General features: G+C 45.1%; 1 long non-coding RNA gene across 1 annotated transcript; it reads right to left on the bottom strand.

Annotated features, from left to right (window-relative positions):
* Positions 1-4,500: 4,500 nt before the first annotated feature.
* On the bottom strand, positions 4,501-6,817 carry LOC120405629. Its single transcript, XR_005598732.1, has 3 exons — positions 6,717-6,817; positions 5,815-5,953; positions 4,501-4,808 (listed from the first exon to the last, which is right to left on the bottom strand). It is a non-coding gene; the product is annotated as an uncharacterized LOC120405629 (long non-coding RNA).
* Between the last annotated feature and the right edge of the window lie 295 nt (positions 6,818-7,112).

Below are 7,112 nucleotides of genomic sequence, written 5' to 3'. Positions count from 1 at the left end.
CTTCTCCCCCCCTCGCTGGAAAGCTCTTTTGCTGTGACCTGGGTCAAACAGTTCCCATTGTGTCTTGCTATCTCTGAGAGGTTTCTATTGTTCACAGTTCCTGGGATAACCCTTGTGTTTGGGTGCATATCCTCGATGAACCATTAACATTGGCCTTTTCACAGTTATACCTGAAAGGCTGCTTGTGGGTGTTTTCAACATCACAACACATGACAGTGGTGAATATTGGGGTGCCACGCATGGGACATTTCTTGTGGTAAGGTATTACTCAGCACGGGGATGGGTGGCAGAAACTAGCCCCGCCTCACCTATGAGCAATTTACAAACACAATATCTGCCACTGCAAGAACTGCACCAATTTACACCATCCAATGTCTCTAACCTTGCTTTAAAAATGACTGGGTGTGTCCAGGACTTCCTGGAGGGCTGGTTTTTTGCTAGGATCTAATTTGAAAGTTTCCTTCCAATTTGTTTTTCATTCTTGCAACCAATCTCTGCCCAACTAATTTCGCCTTTGACCCCGGATCACTAGGAATGGTCAACTTTTCTCTTTTTGGCTTTTATAGTTCAGAGGGACAAGAACAAATAAGCAATATTCAGTTATTCTTTTTAGCTCTACCACATACATAGCTTCACTCTCACAGCAGGATGAGATGGCAAGATGAAACTGGAAACATTCTACAAGAATATTTGGCTCTGGGGTGTAGTCCCTTGGAAAGAGATTTTGCTGGTCTTTTAAATGTTTATCTCCTGGCTTCTAAGGTTGTAACCAACTACTTAAGAAGCAGCAGGTTTTATTGCCACAGACAGTGATGAAAATTGTTTCGTGTTTGACCTTATCGATAATTTCATTTGCAAGAAAACATGGCTCAATCTTTCCATATATTGCTGCCTTTCCTTATCTTCTACATTAAACACTTCCATTGCCATTCTGATATTTTTCCTCATCACAAATTTTGTGAAGGGACCACTCAGAGCAACAAAAATAAATCTACTCACAGGACTTATTAGGCCTCAATTGGAGTATTGTGTCCAGTTCCGGGCTCCACGTTTCAGGAAAGATGTGGACCAACTGGAGAAAGTCCAGAAAAGAGCTACAAAAATGATTAAAAGTCTAGAAAACATGACCTATGAGGGAAGATTGAAAACATTGTGTTTGTTTAGTCTGGAGAAGAGATGACTGAGGGGGGACTGTGATGGGTTGCCCCCCTTAGGATGCTACCTGATATGCTGAGATACCACTGAGCCCGCCTGTTATTCCAGCCTGGGCACCCTTTTTATCTGTCGTGCTGCGACAGGCTCTTAAGCCTCCTCCAGCACACACCCAGGCAGGGCCACACCCAACTGCAGAATGACGCAGACACTGAGATCAGTTCTGGGAAGACTCATCTTAAGGGACTTGCCTCAGCACTCAGGTATCCACCTCCCTTGGAGTGCAGACCCAAAGGGATATTATGAAATCCGCCTCCTCTCTCAATGTGGAGAAAGGTATGCACAGTATCTGACCGCCCCACCCCCATTATGAATTGCACAAACGGGGTTATATGTTAAACAAGAAATAAGTTTATTAACTACAAAAGGTGAATTTTAAGTGGTTAAATGGATAGCAAGCAGAAGAAAGCAGATTACTTAGCAAATAAAACAAAACATGCAAACTAAGCTTGTTTCACTAAAGAAATTGGTTAAAAATAGTTTCTCACCCTAGATATTGTTGCAGACAGACTGCAGAAAGTCTTGAAAGGCAGCTGCACTGGTCTCCAGCTTGAGACCTCAGGTATTATTACTCACAAGCTAGACGCCCTTCCAGCTTGGGTTCAACCCTTCTCCCCCCAGTTCAGTCCTTGTTTCCAGGTGTTTCACAGTGTCTCTTTGGGTGGGGAGGCAGAGGAGAACCTCGATGATGTCCCTCCCCTGCCTTATGTAGCTCTTCTGTAAGGCGGGAACCCTTTGCCTTCCAATGGAAAAACACTGGCATTTCAAAGGGAGAGAAGGAGTGTCCAGTACCAGGTGACTCGGACCCATGTCTCTGCAGGGCTGTGGAAACCATTACTCGTAGGCTGTCTCAAGCCTCCACAGGAAGACTAAGCTCTTTTACAGACCATTGACTTTGCTAATGGGCCATCAGCCCTGTCTGGCTTTTTCATTGTTGTACCTGAAGCGCTAGTTGGGGGTGACACCCAAAGTAACCCATATGAAATACAGATACACAGTAAATATTGCCAACTTCAGAGACAGAAATGATACAGGCCTACAAATGGGATAATCACATTCAGTAAACCATAACCTTTCCAATGAGCATTTTGCATAAAGTACATCTCAGTAATGTCATATCCATATCATAAGGATATTTTCATAAAGAATATGGAGTGTAATGTTGCAGGGACATGATAACAGTTTTCAAGTGCATAAAAGAATGTTATAAGGAGGAGGGAGAAAAATTGTTCTCCTTAACCTCTGAGGACAGGACAAGAAGCAATGGGCTTAAACTGCAGCAAAGGAGGTTTAGGTTGGACATTAACCACCCTGACAGTTAGGAAGTTTTTCCTAAACACTGGAATAAATTGTCTTGGGAAGTTGTGGAATCTCCATCTTTGGAGATTTTTAAGAGCAGGTTAGACAAACACCTGTCAGGAATAATCTAGTCCCGCCTTGATGTAGGGAACTGGACTAGCTGACCTCTCGAGGTCTCTTCCTGTCCTACGATTCTATGACTGCAGGCTGGGTATCTGCTGCTTTACTTAACTGCATCGCAACAGAGTTGAGTGGGGGAGAAGTCTCACTCTCAAATCAGAAAGCAAGGGAGGTGGCTCCTTCCTATAATACTCTGGGTAACCCAGTTAACCCTGTCATGACCACTTCACTACAACTGATGGGTGCAGGACCCCTTCCTCATTTGTTGCAGAAGTTGGAAGGTGTGCAGTGAATGAGGCAGAGTATTGCATAGAGAGAAAGGTGGATCTTACGGTGAAGGCAGGTGCAGGGCCGCCCAGAGGATTCAGGGGGCCTGGGGCAAAGCAATTTCAGGGGCCCCTTCCATAAAAAAAAAAGTTGCAATACTATAGAATACTATATTCTCATGGGGCCCCCTGCGGGGCCCGGGTCATATTGCCCCACTTGCCGCCCACCGGGTGGCCCTGGGCAGTTGAATAGTGCCCTGGAGAACTGGATTCTATCCCCGCTTCTGCCACAGAGTTCCTATGAAATGCTGGGCAAGTCATTTAAGCCACGTTTTTCCACAGATGGTCACTAACGGTGGATTCCCCATTTTCTGGCTCCTCAGCTTTAGACCCTGGGCTCTGATTTGCAGAAGTGCTGAGCACTCACAGGTGCAACTGAAGACAATGGGAGCTGTGCTTCCAATATAAGAGGTGCCACACAGTGCTAAGTACTGTGAAAAAGCAGGCCCTCGGCATCTCAAATTGGCCACCCAAAATTAGTGGACACTTTTGACCTTAATCTGTCCGTACCAATGGGGGTGGAAAATAGGTCAGGTTGTTTTCAGTAATGAAAGTTGTAAACAGGTGCAAGAAAACCAGACAGAGATTAAATTACAAACAAATAGGTCCAACTCATATGATTCAAGGACTAGGTTGAAATCCTGAAGATGTGGAACTGGAAATTAATGAACCAAAATTGGTGGGTTGGATATTAAGCCTAATTGGTGGACAAAATAATGAGGGGATACGCCATGCACTTCCCCCTTTTGGGGTTCTCAAAAAGAGACTTTGAAAAATCTCAGTGGTTCTTGTCTGGTCCCATCTTATCTTGAGTCATCTCATCTCACCGCTCCTGACAGCAAGACAGAGAGAGCAGACTAGACCGAAGGATTTTCTTCCTGAGAGGAAGGCCATCAGGCCTTGCTAGTATATTTAAGAAACTTCATTTTCACCTGTGAGTCCTGAAATTCATCAGATCATCATGACATCCAGTCCTCCACCCATCAGCAGGAATACCAAAATCGTCAGCACCGCAGAGGTGCACAAGACCCTGTCTGGTTTTCCTTCTCTGTTGTGTTTACTTCTGCCTCACTATTTGTTTCTTCTTATCCTACATCAGTCTCTTGCGGCTGGTTACCAAATCCTGAAATTACCTGCACTGCGTCAGCACAATGAGGTGAGGCAGCCCATCCAGCCCTGTCTGAGGAGAAAGGACCCAACCAACTTGACCAGAACATTAGCCCGAGTCCAAGCAACAGGTGTTGTAACCAACCTGCTAGCTTAAAGCATCCGTCTGTGACTCACCGGCTGCCCAATGATCCAAAAACATCAACAAAAGTCATATTTCCCCCACCTTCCCTATCCTGTTTCTCCTCCATCTGGTGTCTGTCTGTTAAAAATAGGACAAGGGAATACCCTTGACACCTCAGGGCTGAGAGGAAAGTTAACCCTTTCATTTTCATCAAAGGTTGTTAATGGAACTAAGCGACTCTGACATTCTGACTCCAACAGAAGAGAGACTTTAATAGGTTGTGATTAAGTTGGTTTTGCATAATTACTCAATTTCAGTTTCAATAGAAATGCTTGTTTGGATTTCTTGCTACTTCATGTGATTGATGAATCAACTTTCCACTTGAGAATAAATGCTTTTGGGCACAAGCCAAGAAACCAAGTCAAGCAGAAACAACTCCAAACCTCCCTGTCACTGTTTTACTGCTGGACTGTAGAAGAGTTAATGGCACCTTTAATTTGTTTGGCCCTGGAGATGAACACAACAGGCCAAGCATTGAACAAGGAGGATGAAACAAAAGGTCAAAGAGATGCTCATTCAGTGAGCGCTGTCCATCCTGCGCAATGAATGTGGCAGGGGTTCTGTGGAAAAAAAAACAGTCTGTGGTCATGTAATTACAGACGGTGCCATAATGCATTCGCACAAGGAGGTCGAATTAAGGCTGTACAGGAAAAAAAACAATATTCAGGGCAGCTATCTACCTCCCAACCCCTCCCATAAAGCAGCATCTCTCTGTCTCCTACCCCCATCCATATCCCAGCACCCCAATCTCTCCTTCCTTCCTTCTATCATTGTCCCTGCTTTTATATTCTATGTTCCCTTCTTCTCACCATCCAACACTCTCTTGCCTAGCCCCCACCCCTCCATTTCCCCTTGTTTCCCCCCGCCCACACACACACACACACTTACTTTGCTGGGCTATTCTGAGATAGATCTTACACAGAGCCTTACAGGTGGCTGTCAATGGGCAGGACATACTGGGGAAGACACCTATTAAGCTCAAGGAGCTCACATCAGGCCCACATTGGAGGTCCACCCAGAGGTCCATTTGGTAGGGAATTCCATAGCCTACAATCTGAACTTGCTCCTCAGCCGCTCTGAGGAAGGCTGCCTACAACAAGTCTGCTGAGAGAGAAGCATCTCCTGAAAGCGCTAGGCCATGCAGCACTGAGAGCTACACAGAGAGAACCGTGACTAGAGCGGGAGAGGGACCCAGTGCAGAGCACCTGTGTCACAGGCTGCCCTTTGCCTCTCTCCTCACTGCACATAGACCCTCCAAGGGCTTCCATGCAGCCTTCTGGGTCAGTCTCAAGTAGAGCGAACTGCAGCAAGTTCTGGAGCAGGAGGGACAAGACTAATGTCCTTGAGACAACCCAGACAAAATTAGAAGCTGCAATGCCAGATCTTAGGTCCTGGAGCCATTGCTGTATTGAGGGGAAATCCCAGCCATTCCCCCAAACTTTCGCAAGTGTGACCTCGCTCTGCAACATTCCTTGGATTTGATGGGGCCACAATGTTTCTACTCTAAACTCCCCTGGGAATAAGTCTGCCAGTGATTCCACCCTCAGAAAGGTGAGACATTGTCACCTGTAGGTCCGGGAAGCACAGATGTCCTTTCTGCGCTGGCCCCATTCCTGCATGATTCATGTAGCACAGGATGGCTGAGGTGTGTCCTTCAGGGTATAGATTGGTTAGCAATTCAGAGAGCTTTCAATCTCAGGCAGACCTGATCAGGAAATGATTCCCCACCCCCCCAAAAAAAAATGTTGACAAAAATATGTTTTTGTTTTCTTATACATTTTTCAAGTTGTCATTAAAAAAAAACCCCTAAACTGAAAAATCTGGTGGATGGAATTTTTTTGAAATTTATTGATGGAATTTTTTTGATGAGTTGTACTCCAGGTTTTTGCACAGGTCAGTTGAAATCTAATTCTAATGAAGATGTTCCAGCTTTAGATTGGGATAACTGATGAGAGAATGCGACCTGTTCCATGATGGGTAGGTGGGAAAGGGAGCAGTACTTTATTTTTGTACGTACTGTTATGAGTTGTCCAGGACTTTAGGGTCCAGCTCAGGCATTGCATTGAACAAAGTGGTTTCCTACATTTTAAGGCTAGAAGAGAACATAACAAGGGCCAGACTGGGTGAGACCAAAGGTCCATCTAGCCCAGTATCTTGCATTCCAACAGTGGCCAACGCCGGGTGCCCCAGAGGGAATGAACAGAACAGGTCATCATCAAGTGGTTTTTAAGGTCAGGCTTGACAGAGCCCTGGCTGGGGTGATTTAGTTGGTGTTGGTCCTGCTTTGAGCAGGGAGTTGGACTACATGACCTCCTGAAGTCCCTTCCAACCCTGATATTCTATGATTCTAAGTGACTCAGCCCCCGTGGCCCATTCCTAGCTTCTGGCAAACAGAGGTTGGGACACCATCCCTGCCCGTCCTGGCTAATAGCCACTGATGGACTTAGATTGATGAACATTCTGATCACCTAGTCTGACCTATATTACACAGGCCATAGATTTGATCCGGTGACTCCTGCATTAAGCTCAACTGGCTAAACTGCAGCAGACTTTTTAGAAAGACACCAAGTGTTGATTTAAAGTGATGGAGAATTCCACTGCATCCCCTGAGAATCTGTTCCGAGGGTTATTAACCCTCACTGTCAAAATGGACATCTTAGTTCCGAGTTTGAACTTTGCTCTTTTCAACTTCCAACCGCCGCATAGGCGTTGTGTGCGTAGGGGTTTTAAATGAAAACAATTTAAAATATAAAAGATTAATAGAAAATATTTTTTAAAATTGGACAGAAAACAAGATTTTCTTTTCATGTCAACATTTTCCTCCAGTGTTGGAAACACCCAAAATAAAAAAAAAGCAGTGGCCA

Source organism: Mauremys reevesii, linkage group 5, assembly GCF_016161935.1.
Source record: "Mauremys reevesii isolate NIE-2019 linkage group 5, ASM1616193v1, whole genome shotgun sequence".
Classification (NCBI taxonomy): domain Eukaryota; kingdom Metazoa; phylum Chordata; order Testudines; family Geoemydidae; genus Mauremys; species Mauremys reevesii.
This window is presented reverse-complemented; position numbering and strand designations above follow the sequence as displayed.